The sequence below is a fragment of the Vombatus ursinus genome, unplaced genomic scaffold (genome assembly GCF_900497805.2).
Source record: "Vombatus ursinus unplaced genomic scaffold, bare-nosed wombat genome assembly UNPS02007612.1, whole genome shotgun sequence".
Lineage (NCBI taxonomy): Eukaryota > Metazoa > Chordata > Mammalia > Diprotodontia > Vombatidae > Vombatus > Vombatus ursinus.
Genome location: NW_020947390.1, coordinates 1,423,896 through 1,443,509, shown reverse-complemented (window position 1 = coordinate 1,443,509; position 19,614 = coordinate 1,423,896). Strand labels below are relative to the sequence as shown.

Sequence of the window (19,614 nt, the reverse complement as noted above, 5' to 3'; positions counted from 1 at the left end):
AAACAAAAGCAAACAACCCCCTACCAATAGCGGTCTTCATTATCAAAGTAACTCAAAAATTTTTAGGGATCAATAAAGGCACAGACTTGGATACTCTGGAATATTGTTATATAATAAAATGAAGTAGGCTCCAGAGTTCAGGGCTGCCCTGTTGGTCTGACTGCCCTAGAGGCAGCTATGTCTCAGAGGATGTGGTCTGAACTAATAATAAACTAATAATAATCCCTGTTGTTTCTAACCCTTGGGACTTGATGTGGGATCCAAAAACTTTGGTTGGAACAACCTGTATTTTAGCTTCACTTTTGTGCTATATCATTAGGGGACTAGGAATGCACAAATTCCTTTAAAATAAAGCAAGTACAAGGTTCTGATGTGACTTGACTCCCTAGTATTACTACAAATTGTATCCCTCCATCCAGCCAATGATAGTCTTATTTAGCTGCAGGAATATAGAACTTAGAATTCAGGAAAACTGGAAGTAGACTAGCATTTAGTGATTCAATATAAAAAGTATATGCATTTTCCTAAGGACCGTGTCTCAAGTAGTGTTGGTCTCTCCAATCTCCATCTAAGGCAATCACATACTGGTTGTGGTCCTCTGGGCCTATCTTAGGTATGTCAGTTTTACTGTGTGAATTAATTAACAATTAAAAGGAGAGGGCAGGGACCTAGTATCAGCCTTTCTTTACATCCTGAGCACTTAGCACATTGCCTGTCACATAGTAAATGGTTAAGAAGTGATTTTGATGGATTGATTAAAAGGTTTTTAAGGTCAGTAACAATAGCATGAAACCATGTTTCTATGAAAGTACACAAAATTAGAGATAGGTAATAGTTTTTGATATGGAGCAAAAAAGAAGGTATTGGTCTCATAACTATAGTAAAAAACAACTGCTGACCCTCTTCACCAACACCAAATGATTGAAGCAATGTATTTGTAGATGTATTGTCATAGGTAGACAGTTTTGTCTGACAACTGTGGCACATGGCAACTTACAAAAGATAGTACAAGAATTCTTCATGATTCAATGTCAGCTGAAGAACTGAAAGGTTGAATGGGGCTACATTCCTACAAGGTCCTAAAATTTTTGATTAATGGTTTGTAGAAAATCTGTGCAATCTATTCCAAAAAGAAAAAGGAAATACTTGGTTATGTCAAATGGAGATGCTGACATGGACTTCCTCTTAATTTCCTGCGGTCAGATTTTGGGAAAAACTCTGTAAAGAGTGGCATAGACCCACTGAAAATTTTTTATTGGCTTCAATATATGCATCTCACAGATCAATGATTACATCAGGGAAAGCACAAGTAAAGCACATTCAATATTTTCTTAAGATTTGTATATGTAGTTCTTGTGTTCAACTGAGGTTCTCCAGGCCTCTTTAAGCCAAGCATGTCAATTTCATCATTAAAATAATAATTTAAAAGGCTTAAAAACAACAAAATATCAACCTGAACATTATAAATGAGCAGGCTATTATGATTATATTGTTTGATAAGGAAAACATGAAGAGAAAAAACAATATGATACACTGGAAAGAGCTTTGGCTCTCGATTTAGAGGACATAGGTTCAAATCCTGCTTCTGATACTATCTGCATCTCCTTTGGCAAGTCACATAATCTTTTGGGGCATCATTTTCCTCAACCAAGGTAATTTTTTTTACCCTCCCAATGATAAAAATATTCAATAGATTTGGGCATCTGGAGATCTTCCAAGCTGACAATGAACGATCAATAACTAGTTTAGGGGTCTATTCATTCAACCAGTTTTGAATACATAATATGACTGTAATCTTGCCCACATTACTCCATCTTTTCCATAAGAATAGGATGAGAAATCTTTTTTATAAGTTTTGCTACAAACTAGATAAACTATGTCTACCGCATTCCAAACTGATCTACTAGTTTACACTGACATAAAAGGAAATAAGTTTTGCATGAATGAGCTTTTTCAGGTAAAATCATACTGGTTCTTTGTAACTTCCTTTACTATATGCTCACTAACCACCTCTTTAAAAACGCATTCTAGAATTTTGGGGATATGCAGAGGGTAAGGCCTGGAGACACAAAGTAGCGGTGAGGAGCAAGGTTTGAGGGATTTTGAATTAAATTCGCCAGAATGTTGATTTTATAAGACATGTTTGAAATGGCATCATTCACATAGATGTCACTGAGGCTGCTGATGTGTCACTAGTCCAATGTAAACACTTGAAATAATCTTGTTCTGATGCTGTTTTACCTTGAAATTCTTAATAATTTTCCTGCCAATAAGCATGTGTGTATTCTAATATTTATCAACTGCTAAAAGACATTCCATTCTAGGTCTCCTTCTTAAGAGAACAGAACTAAAGTCTGCTAGAGGAAAGAGAGAGTAAAATAAAGTGTGCTGGTCTAGGGTCAGGTGACCTGGATTCTAGTCTGTTCTCCTGTTAGCACTATCAACTGGACTAAGTGCCTTTGGGCTTCATTTTTCTTTTCTGTAAAATGAGTTATTTGACTGGATGTATACTCTTCTTAGATAGTATCTTTCATATGACTTCATAGACAGTTCTTTTCCGGTGGTATATTAGAGTATAAAGGCCCTCCATGCCCCTCTCCATGGCTCTTTGGATTAACTAAGACTTTAATTCTTTAGAGACTATTTTGCACCCATTTAGCATCACCAGAAAAAGTGTACTTGGATTTTTAGCATCAGAAAGAATTTGGTTGTCATTAAAAGTTGTTGTGATGATGATCAACAATTTTGTTGTTAGTCTTGAACTGGACCTGTGATTTCCCCAGTTGGTAGGGATTTCCTATTCAAGGAACTTCTATCAATGAAGCTTGATGCTTTCTCTGCAGTTTTTAATCTTAGAGAGTTAACTGGGCATTGAGCATTTAAGAGATTTGCCCAAGGTCACAGAGTATGTATCAGAGGTCAGAACTGAACTCAGGTCTTCCTAGTCCTTGATTCTGAGGCCTCTCTCTACTTTTCATTAAAAATATTGTGTTACTCTTATTAATAGCATTATGTTAAAAATCATACAAGGCTCATTAAAAGATAAAAAAAATAAGTAACTTTGGTGATCCTCTGGTTATTTGTGTTCAAACAAGGCATAAAACAGAGAAATGTCTGATTGTCAGTGGTGTTGATCATTGTTAGGGATGATATCCAGCACATAGTCCAAATAATAGAAGAACTCCTTATACATGAGATCATCTTTAAGATGTTTCTGAGTCCAAATGACATGATGTTTATAACAACTTTTTGAATATTGCAAAGCTTCCTCAGTGAGATTCATAATCACTCATGAGTTCAGTCTAACTGAACATGGGAAAAATTTAATGAATGAGGAATGCTTATTGTCCAGAACATTTGGAAGGCCACTCCATAGATTCATTCTATCAGCACATATTCTAGCAGCTAGCTGGTATGGTGGTTAGAGTAACAGACTTGGGAGTCAGGAAGACCTAAGTTCAAAATCAGTCTCAGACAATACTAGTTATGTAACTATGGACATGTCACTTAACCCTTTGAGCCTCAATTTCCTCATATATAAAATGGGGATAATAATAGCACCTACCACTCAGGGTTATTGTGAAGCACAATAAGATAAAACTGGGCAAAAATGCTTTGCAAACACTAAAATTCCATGCCAACTATTATGATCAGACACTGAAGATGGACATTGAGCAGGGCCCAGAATTGAATAGTAGGTGGAGAGCAGACTGAATTACTTTTAGGAGAGTACACAATGATTTTTAATAGTTAGACTATTAACTGAAAACTATTTTTCTGACTGGGAGATAATCTTATAATGATTTTATAGGAAAATAAGTTCTATACTATATAGTTGCCAATAACAACAGCGGCAGGTGGAAAAATGCAGGTGCTGGTATTTTGTGTTATAAAGAATTGAAAACAGAAAGCATTTAGTTGTTTTATTTTTTTGTTCTGTTTTGTTTTGTTCTGTTTTTGTTCCTTAAGATTTCCTGTCTTTGTAATTCAGCTTCTGATGATTTAACTGTTTATAGATCCAAACAGTCAACATATCAAAACCAATAGATTCAAATATCATCATAGACATGAAAATGCCCATTCCCTAATGTCACCATAGGGGACAATGTAGGTAATGGGTAACCAATTTCACTCAACTAATGTCAGTTCTATTAATGCCACATATAGCCCAAATTAAGCTGAATGATAAGGTAAGGGACATCAGGTGAGACCACATGAAGCAGTAGGCAATTCTAAACCCCTTTAATTATATATTATGGATGCAAATATATTTCATTAACTTTGATCTAATGGAAGTACTATTGGATTTGCTGAATATAACTAAGAAGTAATGAGGGCAGTATTCAATTTGATCAAATTTTTCTTGTAACCAGAATTCTTGGCACAATCATTAGAATTAATTTTAATTTCAAGCTCATGAAATAGATACAGATAAAAACTGATTAATATGCTTTGCATGCAACAGTCATAGAAATTGCCCTTTAAATTTAATGTTTATTTTGTATTTACTTATGTTCCTTTTGCTTCCCCCAAATACAACACAAACTCTTTGAGTGCAAGGACTAGTATATTATAGATACTTAATGGATATTTGTTCAGTGCACTTAATAAACAAATTATTGATTAACAATCTTGCACCTACTCAAACAAAAGAAGCCCTATTTCCTTCTGCATCCTATCCCCTCCACCTTGTAACTTAAGGGTAACCTCAAATTATGTCCCTTACAATTCCAGGCCACATTCACTCCTCAGAGCCCCAAGAACTCATTAAGAGTACCTCCTTAGATCTTTAGTGGAGAATGAAGACTGAGGATGAGAAGTTTAAATTTGCCAATTAACATCTAATTGGTGCACAACTCTTGGTGGAGCTGTGAACTGGTCCAGTGATTCTGGAAAGCCACTTGTAATTATGCTAAAAGTGACTAAAATGCTCCTACCTTTTGCCTCAGCAATCTTGGGGCTAGGCATATACTCCAAAGAGGTAAATGATACAGAAGTCTCATATGCACCAAAACATTTATAGCACTTTTTGTAGTGGCAAAGAACTGGAAAGTACATACATGTCTATGGACTGGGGAATAATCAAACAAATTGTAGCAAATCAATGTAATAGAACATTTTACATTGTATGAAACAGTGACTATGAAAAATTCAGAGAAGCAAATGAAAATATATGAACTATTGAATGAAGAAAGCAGAAGAAAATTTTATGTTTCTATAAATGTGTTTGTGTGTATTATATATATATATGTATATGTATATATTTAGCTTAAAAACCAAAATATCTAATGGAATAATTCAAGGTTAATTATATAATAATTTTTCTTGTTCTTTATATATTGAAATGTTTATATTTACTGAGGATTGTTAGATTCATAACAAAAGGAAATTTAAAATAAAAATTGAGAGAAATGATTTCTCTCATATTAATAACCAATTATTAATTGAGATTAAAATTTTTCCTTTTCTATTTCCTCATTCAGAAGTCAGCCCCTTGTAGATTATTCAGCCAGTTTCTGAAGAACAGGGCTGATGATGAGATTGGATTTAATATTCTCCTCAATCTTGTTCAAGATCCCATCCAACTGGGAAGCTTAGTTCCGATTAAAGAGTAAAAGGAATCTAATTTACGTAAATTCCAGTCCATTGTGTTCTACTTTGAAGAGCTTAGGTGAGCACTAGGACCTTTTTGTATAGATTGCCAAGAGGTGAGAGTCGTCTGACTTGAGATGAGTCTCTCTCTTTGTCCATGAGTGACAGGGTCAGAGTCAGAACCTCAGCCCTTCATTAAAATATGTCCACTTCTCATTATAATATTCATTCTCTCACTAATTGTTAACCAATCAGAGTTGATTACCACCTAGAGGGAACACTCTCTTTTCCAAGGGAATATAAGCATTGCGAGGCCTCCATGATTCATTTTTGGTTTATGAGAGAAAGCCAAATGACCACCTTTTTATTAGTTGTTCCTATCCATGATTGATAAAAATAAGTAATTACCTAGAAATTATGTCTCTCTAGCTTTTTATATGTCACAAAGTATATGCAAACTACAACATTATAAATGGAAACAACAATAATAACAAAAATAAAACTGAATGCTACCTAATTCTAATGATCAAGTTTGTTCTCATAGAAGATGTGGGACAATATATCCTTTTCTTTCTTTGCAAAGGGAGAAAGGATATAATCAGAAATGAATATGATATACAAAGCAAAGATATAAATAAAAAAGTCAAAAATTTTTTGGGAAAAAAAGTACACACAAAATGAATACCCAACTCACTCTTCTTTAATCCTGTGGTCATCAATCAATTTTCTAAGTAATAGTTTGTTCTGTGGGGATTTTGTCTACCAGGAAAGAAGAATCCTGAAGAGATGACCCAATCTAGTTATCAAGGTAAATATGTGTCACTTTATTAATTGATAAATTCACAAATAATTTTTTTTGTTTTATAAACCAATTCACTATGACATCAGTTAGCAATAATTGATTATACAGAACCTAAGCACCCTAAGTCTAAATTTATGTGAACCCCTGAGGGAGTAGAACATACCATGGGATATTTTGTCATGCTAATATGAATAACTCATGATCAGCCTTAGAATTTTTAATATCTGTAATAGGTTATAATATGAGAATCTCCTAAGTCATCCATTAACATTCTTATCATAAAACATCACGGAACTGTTATATATCTTGTGGGAGAAGATGAAGTAAACTAATGAACTGTAAAACATCAAGCCCAAGGCAACATGTAAGTGGAAATCTGTTGTTAGTGTAAAAACTGGATTGCTGATTCAGGCTGAGCCTTCAAGGGTAGCTTCACCTTGATAAGGTCACTGTGTATTCAGGGGGTGTATATATATGCATGTGTGTATACATGCACACATACATACGTGTGTGTGTGTGTGTGTGTGTGTGTGTATGACTAGATAAAGGAGGAAAGGGAGAGGAAGGAGTCAAAGCAACTTCAAGCCTATAAACTTTGAAGATATGATTACAGCTTCATGATTATTTATGATGAGAATATTGTTGGGTGATTTCTGAGGTTCTCATGTAGCCTATCCCAGAGTTTTAAACTACAAAGTATGATCCTGAGTCATAGTAATTCATATTAAGATGAAAAGCTCTTCAATGGAATATTCTACTCCTTTCAGGGCACACACACACACACACACACACACACACACACACACAACCCTATATAAATATTTGCTCACAGTGATTGGGTTCTGAGAAGCTTATTCATTTTAACCTATGTCATATTAGGCCAGCTGATAAAGTAGTAGGTCAATTTGTCAATTTATCAATTTAAAAAAGTGGGGTACATCTACCCTGATAACTAGTTCCAGTTCTCTACTCTCTTTCTGACACTTATATACAGTATACAGAGTTGTACTATATCAGTTGGTTGTTGTATTCTTAGTTCTTTTTCATGTAGTTTTGTCCTATCTCTTCATTAGATTGTAAACAGTTTGAGACCAAGTACTATTTTTTTTTCTATTTTCTTTGTAATTCCCTACAAGAACTTCTACAAAATAGGTACTCTACAAATTCAATTGGCTAATATCCCTTAGTGTGTATATTTTGCATTAATTAAAACTATTATTTGATTAATATGTTGAATACAACTATGCTCATTGTGTAGCAATATTGTATTTTGGACATCTGCCCATGAGTACAATAGAGATGATAAAGTCCATCAGCAGCATTTACTTTAATCCTTAATCATATAAAACTTTATCTGTGAGGCTACTACCTTTAGTAATGAAGATCTTAATGATTTCAAACTGTGTTAGGTAGTCTCATGAGTTGTTGGGGCCTTCCAAAAATCAATACTGACAAATCTAGTAATATCCAGATATACATATATTTATTTCAAAAGAAGGCCATGATGATTATAAAGTCCAACACTACTAAATAGAGAAAATTACCCACATTAGTGTTGAACTCAGAGGATTGTACCTAAAGACCCAGATAACCATAGTGTCACAGAATTATATATTTAAAGCTAAAAGAAACCTTAAAGGATATGAAGCCCAACACCTTCATTTTGAAAATGAGAAAATTGAGGCATAGAGACATTAAGCAATTTGCCCAGAGTCACATAGCTACTAAGTATCTGAGGCAGGATTTGAATTTGAACCTAAGTATAATATCCCATCCACCAAACATGAGGAATTTTTGACAACTTACAAGAAGACTTGGAGAAAATTTGTGGACTACTCATGACTCAGCTTGTTGAAATGTATATTGACATTTTATCTAAATCATTTTCTAAGTTGCTTCTAATCTTTCCTGCCAAACTGGTTCCCCATTCTTCAGAATTCATCTCCCAAGAAGCATATACTGCATCCTTTTGACTCAAAACGCTTACAATCCAATTATGGGAGATAATGCACAAAAACACCAAAATTAATAATATATTATTTAACTAACAGTTAAACATCAAAGAGTGAATCAAAGGGACTTGTTAACTGGATATAGGGGATGAGGGAGAGGAAGGAGCCAAAGGGAATTCAAGTTTGTAAGCTTTGGATATATAAAAGTAGTGGTTACATTAACTGAAATATTGAAGTAAGGACAAGAAACCAATTTGGCTGGAATGATTAGGAGTTTGGTTTTAGACATGTTGTCAGAAGTGATGGTGCCATGTCTAAATGAAGTGTCTAGGAGATAGCTGGAAATTTGAGACTTGGGAGAGGGAGTAGAGATAGAGAAAAAGATTGGGTAGGCAGACCTATAGCAATTGTTACAGCCATGGAAGTGGATGAAAATTCCAAGAAATAAGGAAAGATAAGAGAAATAAGCCAAAGATTGAATCTTGGGGAATACTCATATTTAGGGAGCTTTCTTTTTAATCATCTCCTAGTTCTTGTTCACCTGGAAGGGAATGGGATAAAATTAAATTCAACAAACATTTGTTAAGTACTTATTATGCACCAGGCAGTGGGGATACAAAAATGAAAAAATGATACAGTCTCTGCACTCAAGGAGCTTCTACTAAGTCCATTAAGAAAACCCGAGGAAAAGGATCCCTCTTATTGCATTCAGCAAGAGATATTAGGGAAGCTTGAAGGAAATGGTGGCACCCAGACTTGAAGGAAGAGTAAAGAGTGGTTTCGTTTTTATTTTAGCCTTGACTTTATTATGACGAAGAACCTGAGCCAAAGAACATTCAAATTATAACATTTCAATAAAAAAGCTTATTTTCTCACTTTGCTAAACAGATTAAGAACCAATAAATAAATGTAGCTTTCCTATATTCTGATAATTAAAAGGGTTTTACTCATACACAAAGATAATAGACATTCTATTTGAACATTAATATTTCATTTGAAAAAACTATCTAAGCATTAGATCTTGTTTGTCAATTGAAGACTCAAGTTATTTTTCTACACATGATATTAAATTCATTGAAAATATAATTTCCAGTCAAATTATCAATAAGAAAAACTTGAGCAGTATGAAAATATCCCCAATGTTTTCATCTTGCCTTTATAATCAGTTGATTTGGTTATAGTGCTTTATGATGTACTCTATTAAATTACTCATTTAGGTTTTTTCAGTTATTATTATCCCATTTGACAGACGACATTCCATAGTCATATAACAAGTAGTGTCCGGGCAGGATTCAATTCCATTCAATTCCAATCTCCCTGACTTCAAGACTAGTATTCTATACATAACATCACAAATACTTCCTCTGTCCCTTCATTTTTTTTAATTAATTTATTTTAAACTCAAATACACAATAAGAAAAGAAAAAGAAACATATTATAAACTTAAATAATAAAACTTCAATACAAAATAAAAAAAGAAAAAAAAGTATTGCCATGTTCACAGCAGAATGTAAGAGAGGATTTAATATATACAAGAATAAATTTCCATTTCAAAAAAGACTAATAAATACTACACATTGTGTTCAGAGCTATTCACATTTTCTTTGCTCCCTTGTAAATTTTCCTTTGTTCTCTGTTGTGCACTTTTTACTTTGTACTATTTTTTCCCCTTCCCCTCCTACCCAAGAAGGTTACAAGTAGGCATGGATAGATAGGTACCCATTGTATATGTATGTGCATGTGTGTATACACACATGTATATGTCTTCATATATACACATATGTAGATGTATGTGTATATACACATATACATGTATGTGTATATACACTTATACATATATGTGTGTATCTACACAATACACACATATATGTATATGCATGTGTGTATGCACACACATTCCTGTATTTTCCAAAAGGATTATAGCTTATGCAGTATACTCATTCATATACATTTCCTCAGCATATTTCATTAGATGTCATTGCATTGAATGCTATGTCATTGAAATAATCATAACTGGCAACCACTACAAATGTTCTGACATTACCATGCACCAAGAAGGCAATCTGTTACTTTTCATAGCTCATGTAGAAGCAATACAAAACGATCAGCATAATTTATAATAATCTATAGCATGATATATTAGTGAGACATGTATTATTTAATATTTGGGTACTGTGACATCTTAGAATGGTAGAATTATAACCAAAGAGATACAGCAAAATGGAATTGTTCTATGTGAGTCTTCCAAAACTATCATATCACAGATACAGAGAGGAATACTGAAACAAAAGGGTTAATTTTCCAGTAGAAAGCTTTATTGTGTTCAAGGCATATTCCTAGATGGAGCCTAATTCATGGTCCTATGTACTAATGCCCTTAATTTTAATTATTTACATCTTAAATGTTGCCAGGAAAATCCTTACTATGATAAAATGGAAGTCTTTCATATCAATTCCATCTCTTTTGAGGATGTCATCTCAGGAGCAACAGTCCCAAGACTTCCAATAATTGGGACTGGCAATTCCCTCTTGGTTCCATCATGCACCACTTTCCCCCAAGGAATGAACAGCTATTGATCCTAGTGACAGACTCCCTTCCCCAGATCTTCTGTCAATCTAGTGATTAAGTAATTTGATTTTAGTTTGATAGACAAATACTGCACAACCCCAATTTATTTTTAATTCCTACAGCCCTTAGTGACTGGCAGTTCCAAATAAACGCTATTAATAAATCATTAATCTGTAACTAAAGAGCAGGCTTTTGCAGGAAGACTTGCCAATTGCATACCACAGAAAGTCTCAGAGGAATATTTGTCATTCTCACTGTTACAATGGACCAGAAGAGCATCCATTTGAGACAGCTCAGCTAAAGTCTGGGAGAAAAAGAAAAAAAAAACACAAACCACAGCAAAATGACTTCATCAATTGATAACGATGTTTTCTTATTTGGAATAAACACATAAAAAAGAGTGGAAAAAACCCTTAATGTCCTGGTTCCCTAATAAGCACTTGATGGAGTGTAACAAAAAGAGGATTTGTAAATGCTATCTGAAATAGAGATAAGCTAGAACTCAAAAGGGCAGGAAATTGAATGTGTTCTCCTCTCCCACCTCTACCTTCAGGTTTCAGATGAGTTTGGAAAGGTCATTCACATAATTATTACAGTAACTGGTCCAAGGCCTCTTCAGCTAGACTGATCTGATTGTGTGCAAATGGCTGCAAAAGCAAGATAAGGAGGGTGTAGTGTAAAACAAAAATGCCTGGAACGTTATTAGTAGGCAGAATTGTTTTATTAGATAACCTCATGTTGCTTTATAGCACAGGGCTTTTCTTTTACTGTTTCAGCATAATGCCAAATTTGCCCTTCCACATGGAGTCATTTAAGCATCAGCAGCCAAGTTTTACTCCTTATATTGGTGGCTGCACCCAGTATCCAGTCATATATCAGGAGAACTACAGAAGTCAAATGACCTGATTGGAAATTTTAATTGATCTGATATGGTATTGCTGAATACCCTAAAAACACTTGTCCTGCCACTTACGTGATGGCTAAATAGATTAAATTCTTGTGGTACTTCTAATTGACTTTCATCATATGAACAAGTTTACTGGTTAATAATTAAAAGGGCCATTTTGGAAAATACTATTTGAATACAAGATTATTTGATGTGGTATTAGAAAACAGGTGCCATAAAACCAGGTCTAGTGCTCTTGCTACTATGTTACACTGCCTCTAGGTGTCACATGCTTGTGACAATTTCCTAAATATTTTGTATGGCAGACTTTCATTGGTGATATTTGAAGTAAATCTCTTCCTCTCTATACATTATCTTCTTACTCTGTATCCACAGATTCTAATAGTACCAAATATTTTTAATTCTATATAATCAAAATAACCTATTTTTGTTTTTGAAGATCTCTACTCCTTGTTTGGTTAAAAATTCTCCTCCCAGACATAGTAGCGAAAAGTACAGATTTCTTTCTTCCTCTACTTTCTTTTTTTGAGTGATATTGATGAGGTCATGAGGTTTAGGGGTGCTGGGACCCCAAAATCATGACACGCAGGTCCTGCCCGAATGAATTCGACCCAAACCTTCTTTCAGCCAAACACAAGATTTATTAAAAATCCACCATATTGGCCAGACTCTCAAGGAATCTGAACATTGTGAGCTGTTGGCTAGGTTCTTAAGGAATCTGAGCATTTTACTGGAGACAAGCTAGACCTTATATATAGAAAGACTATGGGAAGGATCTAGGAGTGGCCAAGTAGTCTGCAGGAACTGTGAGATAATAGAAAACCAGGGACCTGGGCCACTGCCCAAGGGAGAATGGAGCCTAGATAGGATTAAGGGTGGGAAGTGGCCTGGGGCCATAGAGAGGTAAGACAATGGAGGGCTAGGCTAGGATAAGGGTAATAGAGAATTGGGAAATTGGGCATAGGTGGATAATGAAAGGCCAGTTGACGGGATTATAACCTCAGGCAAAATCCAGAGATTTGGCCATATGGAAAAGTCCAGGGTTTTTCCTTTCTGGTGTCTAGATCCCAACCCCATCAATATGATCTTTTATATTCCAATCTTATATTATCTTGGAACTTCAAGTCACATGTGATATAAGGTAGTAGTCTAAACCTATTTTCTGCCAAATTACTTTCCATTATACCTAGAAATCTTCTCCAAAAGGCAATTCTTTCCCAAGTAATTGATATCCTTGTGTTTATGAGATATTAAAGTATGATTTTTAATTACTTCTGTTTCTTGCTTATCTAGTCTATTCTGTTAATCTAATGCTCTGTTTTTAATGAATAATAAATAATTTCAATAACTACTGCTTTACATAGTTTTAAATCTGATAATTTAAATCTAATTACCCTAATTTTTTTTTCTACTGGACCTTATGACTCCAATAAGATATGGGCATTGCCTTACCATACCTCAAATGCTATTTTCAAGTAGTCATCATCAAAAATATATTATCCATATTTTTTCCTATTTCCCTTAACATTCTAGAAATTTTATAATTCTGAATGAACTTTGTTATTTTTTTCTAGTTTATAAATTATTCTTTCCATAATCTGATTGCTTTAGAATTAAATTTATCAATTAAAGTAGTGTCAATATTTTTACTATATTGGCTTGGCTCAACCATGAACAGTAAATATTTATTTATTTGTTTTTCTTTGCTTCTATAAAAAGTGTTTTGTAGTTGTATTTACATAAATTTTGTATGTCTTGATAGGTTAACTCAGACACTTTTTTAAAAATTTTGTGACTTATCTTTTCATTTTTTCCCTTTTCTAGTTGTTGTTAGTACTATATGGAAATGTTGATTTTTTTTTGTAGATTTAGTTTGTATTCCATTACCTAAGTAAAGCAATTAATTGTCTTACCTTGTTCCTTCATTGATTCTCTATGATTTTCTAAGTAAACCATTATATAATTTTCAAAATGGTATAATTTTGCCTCCTTTTTCTAATGTTTATATCTTTAATTGTTTCTATTTCTTATTGCTATAGCTAGCATTTCTGGAACTATGTCAAGTAACAGTGGAAAGAGAGGGCATCTTGTTTTACCCCTGTTTATACTGAGAAAACTTCTGGAGTTTCTCTATTACATGTAAGGTTTACTCCTGTTAATTTTTAATGCATTCCTCTACTGTATCATAATCTTCCCTCATTTCAGCTTCTCTGATACATTAAACATTCATAACATATTCTTCTTCAAAATGATCTCTAAAATCTTTACCCTTCAGTACTTTCTCAGTAACTCTACTGACTTCATTTTTTTTATGTTTCTAATTTCAACCAGATAGTTAATTAGTTTAACTCTACCCTGTCCTCTATTTTTAAAGCCTTTGCTTTCTAATCCTTTTATCATTCATACCTTGTCAAACCTCAACCTAGGATTATTCCTACTATCTGTCTCCTCTGATCCTACTGATAAAATAATGAAGGAAGCTGAATTCCAGCAACTGAGCTAAGTTCACTGTAAGTTTCTGTTATCCAATTTCAACTGGTTTCCTCAGTGAAGCAAAAGCAATTCTTTTACTCCTTCTTAATTAAATGATCCTACTCCCCAAAGATTCTGGTAAAAACCATTCTTCCTTTCCTCAAACCTCCCACAGTCCCCCTCCCTTTGTTCTCTCAGTTGAGGATCTTTTTTCATATTTTAGTGAGAAAATAAAGGCCATTTGCTTTGAGCTCTTTCTTCCCTTCTCTTTATTTCTAAATCCCTTGATATCATCTTCTACTCCTTCAGTCACAGATAATGTGGTAGCCCTTCCACAAAGTCATCCTTTCTACCTCTACCCTTGTTCTTCTCCCCTCCTGTTCTCATCAAAAGACTGCCTGCCACCTCCATTATCCTCATTTTATCTCTAATCTTCAACCTGTTTCTATCTGGATAGAAACAGGTCCAAGTCTGTCTCTTCCTTACAAAACCTTCATTAGTCCCCATTATCCCTTCAAACCATGCAGCACATGCTCCTAGAACTACTATGTCAACAATAACAAAACACTTGAAGACAGATACACCAGACTGTCAATACTGGCATTCCTACTTCCATTTCGCTACTTGATTCTCTCTTGGTTCATGGATAACCTGTCAAAGTTTTAAATGCCGATTTTTGGAGGTAACCCCTTTGTAGTATCATTCAGGGACTACTCCTAGTTGCCAACTTTTAAGATACTACTTAAAGTGGGATGGAGTGACTTGGTTGATTTACTCAACTAGCTTTATCCTTACACTTATATCTTCCATCTAACAGGTCTAGAAAGGACACATTCTAGTTTTGAAAAAAAAAAAAAAGGAAATTGAATGGAATTTACAAACCATATTTGGCTAGTGAGTTTGACTTTGTAGCTTGTAAAAAATTCTTGAATGTATTATTAAAGAAAGAATGAAGATATAGAAAAGGAAAGAATGACCACAAAGAACCAGTATGACTTTATCAAGAATAGGGTATGTATGGCTATTGTTTCTTTTTCTTTTTCTCTTTTTTTTGGACAGGGTTTTAAAACCTAAAGATCAAGGAAATTCTAGAGGTTTAGCTTATCTAGATTTTAGATAAGTGTTTGATAAAATATCTCATCCTATTTTTGTGGGGAAAGATAGAGAGATGTTATATATATTAGAGGTATCAAACATATGATCTATAAGCTTCTAGTAGCAGTCTAGAGTACAACCCAAATTAAAATGTAATTGGGAAATATTTAACAAGAGAAATAAAAACACAACAGAACATAGATAATGTTATTATGTAGTTCTATCAGTCAATATACAACTGCAATATACTGATACATGAGTTAGTTGTTTCTGTTTCTATTTGAGTTGCCATAATTGGCCTATATATGATACAAGTATGGATCCAGAATAAGATGAATGACTGGGATCCAAATGTTGTTAATAATCCATGTCAAATTGGAAGATTTCCAGTTTACTATCCTGGGAATCTGCTCTTACCCTGTCCTTTGAAAATGTATTTTATAAGTGATGTTGCTAAAAGGATAGCTAACACTATTATCAAATTTTAAGATGACACAAAACTAGGAGGGATATATAACATGGTGGATGACAGGATCGAAAAAGGATTTTGACAGACTAGGAAAAAAACAAATTGAATCCAACTAGATGACATTTAATAGGGATGAATGTAAAGTCATGAACACAATGTAAGGGAGGCTTGACTAGAGAACATTTCATTTGAAAAAGATTTTGGATTTCTAGAGGATTCAAGGCAGGTGAGTGGAGTGATATATCAGCCAGAAAATCTTATGTAATTGTGGACTGCATTAAGAATGGCATAAATTTGAAGGATAGGGAGATCATAGGCTCACTGTTGCTCTGTCCTGGTCAAACCGCTTATGGAAGATAGTGCTCAGTTTTGAATGCTACATTTTTGAAAGGACCTTGATAAACTGCAGCGGTCCTAGAGGAAGGAAACAAGAATGGTAAAGGGCCATAAGTCCATGTCTTATGAGAATTAGTTGAAGGAACTGAGGTATTTATACTAGAAAGGGAAAGTTTCAGGATTAAGATAGTAACTGTCAAATATTTGAAATGCTGTCATGTAGAAGTGGGCTCTTTTTGAACCTTTAGAGCAGAGGTGAAGAGGAATTAAGAAGCCTCTTGATGAGAGTGAAAGGTGAATGTAAAAGCTGATTTGAAGCTTAAAAACAACAACAACAAAACAAACTCTAAAATCTTAACAAGTGGTCCCACCACTTCCTTGCAAAAAGAGAGAAGACATGGAGGTAGTGTCAGATTTTATATTCTTGGACTCAAAGATCACTGCTATAGCATTCATGAAATTAAAAGACACTTTCTCCTTGAAAGAAAAGCTATAGCAAATCTGGACAACATAGTAAAAGCAGAGATATCACCTTGTCAACAAAGGTCTGCATAGTCAAAGCTGGTTTTTCTAGTAGCAATGTATGGCTGTGAGAGTTGGACTATAAGGAAAGGTGAGCCCTGCAGAACTGCTACTTTTGAATTGTTGTGCTGGAGAAGACTTTTGAGAGGCTCCTGGACAGCAAGGAGATCAAATCAATCAATACTTAAAGAAATTAGTTCACACTATTCCCTGGAAGGTCAAATACTAAAGCTGAAACTTAAATACTTTAGCCACATAATGAATAGATGGGACTCATTGGATAAGATCTTAATGTTGGAAAAGATTGAAGGCAAAAGAAAAAGGGGACAGCAGATGGATAAATAGTGTCATGGAAACAACAAACAAGAAGTTGGACAGACAACAAGAGAAAGTGGAGGATAGAAGGGCCTGCTATACTATAGTCCATGGGGTCATGAAGAATGAGATTCAGCTGAATGACTGAATAGCTACAAAGCAGAGGTTGGCAAACTGACCAGCAGCCTGGTTTTATAGGTGCTCTTAGCTCTCAGATTTTACTGAAATGAGTGGCAGGTCAGATTTGGCTCACAAACTATAGTTTGCTAACCCTTAATCTAGAAGGAAGAGATGGAGACGAGGGATACAAATTTTAGATTTGATATAAAGAAGCATTCTAATACCTGGAGCTATGCAAAAAAAGAATGGGGTACCTCAGGAGGTAGTGGGTACCTTCTCCTTGGAGGTTCTCAAGCAAAGGCTACATGGCAACTTGTTGCTCATACAATAATGATATTCTATTTTGAACCAAGTTGGACTATGAAATTAATCTATGGTTCTCTTGTACCGAAGTCCTTTCCAACTCAGAAATTCTCTGATTATATGACTTATATCTCTATTTCATCTTCTACTCTTCTTCCATCCAGGTGAAATTCTATTTGCTGGCCAAGAATTTTGTGATACCTTTTATTAGTAATAGAATAAGGTTTCACAGGCTATTTTTTCTTTGGTCTAGACCTGTGAATTGATCAATGTATAGAACTGTAGATGACAAATCTCCCTTTACTAATGGTTTTGCTACTTAAAGTCTCTAAACAGATTCTTGAGGGCACTGAGAAAATAAAATTACTTGTCCAAGGTCTATTAGCATATCATAAAAATCCTAACCAGACAAAGCATGAGCTTCCTCAATTTTGTGTTTAAAGACAGATATTTAGTTTTATTAATGAATCTTATGGTTTCTCAGGAGCACACCTTCTAGTAACACTATTACTGCTATGGAGATAATTTGCCCCCAGCCATATTGCTTTACCTAAACTTCTGGTTTTTGTGAAACCATATTATATTAATGTGTATGGAGACGTGTCTGCAGAATATAGTTCGATTTAATTCAACAAATAATTATTTAGCACTCACTATGGGATAAGCACTCGGTATACAAAGACAAAAACAAAATAGTACCAGCCCTCAATGAGATTAAAGTCTACTGGACTTTTCAGAAAGGAGGCTCCTAATTATAAACACACATATGTGTATACATATACATATACATACACACACACACATATATGTAATATATTTCTCTCTATATATAATACATATGTATATGTAATATATTACATATATATAGAGAGAGAGAGAGAGAGACAGACAGACAGACAGACAGACAGAGAGAGAGAGAGAGAGAGAGAGAGAGAGAGATATTGTGTTCCACTGACAGGGAATCAAACTGAAGAATTGATTTACTGAGGTTTTCCCTTTTGATGCCAATCTCATCCCTTCCATGTTTCTCACCTTTCTTCATTTTGAACATAGGAGGAACAGAAGCATTAAAGTGAAATGGAATATTAACAAAGGGAGCTATATGATTTGGTTGTTGGCTCTTAGGATGAAGAGAACTTTAAGGATGAATTTACTAAAATATATTTCATGACTTTCCAAAACAAGTGATTCTAACTTACTAAGTAAGCCTTCTTGGGGAAACATATTATTTTTGCTATATAAATCTAATTCTCTCTAATTTGTTCTCAATTTGACCTCTCTTTGTATAGCTTTGTATAGCTTTAGTATAAATGCTATTGTTTAAGAGTTATTTAACTTGGGGTTGTAGTAAAACCTTTAGCATCAAGCCAAATGAAGTCAGGATATATATCTTAAGCTGTGGTTCAGGTACCCTTGAGTGTTCAGCCCGTTACATGGTAAGATTAACAGATATTTTTAAGCACACAAGATACATGTGCAGATGTTGAAACCAGATATGTTTTCCTATACTAGGTAATTTTCTGTTTACAGAAACCACTCATTCAGTAATGTATGATTTTTTAAAAGTTTTCTAAAACACCTGGTTAAATATTACTTTGATTCACATGTTCAAAAAATATTTATAGCTGCTCTTTTTTTTTTATAGTGACAAAACACTGGAAACTAAGGAGAGCCCATTATTTGGGGTCCAGCTAAACAAATTATGATATATGAACGTAGTATTATATTGTTGTGTTTCAAGAAATAATGAAAGGGACAGTTTCAGAGAATGAGACATATATTTTTGGACATGGCCAATGTAGGAATTTGTTTTGCTTGACTATCCATATTTGTAACAAGGGAAAAAATATTTCCTTGATGAGTGTTAAGTTCTTTTATTGTGCTATTACACATAATATTATTTAAATAAATTCTTTGCATAGTGTAATTGTGGAGTATTCATGAACTCAGATTAAATATAAGACCTGCTTTTTTTCCCCCTCAAAGTGGTTACATTTGGTTAAAGTAGAATCACAATTGAAGTTTTCACTTTAGGAGGAAGTTTCATTGGGATCATTCCATCAACTGTTATTTTACCTTTCTAACCCTTAAATGTTTGCTGTGCTATTTCTCAACCATGTGTTATAATAACTTCAATAATCACTTGCATTTTTATGTAGCT

At 34.1% G+C, this 19,614-nt stretch overlaps 1 protein-coding gene across 1 annotated transcript in view; it reads right to left on the bottom strand.

Annotated features, from left to right (window-relative positions):
- Window positions 1-19,614, bottom strand: part of CNTN5 (contactin 5) — a 541,975-nt gene that overhangs the window by 354,705 nt on the left and 167,656 nt on the right. The gene's annotated exons all lie outside the window — the stretch shown is intronic.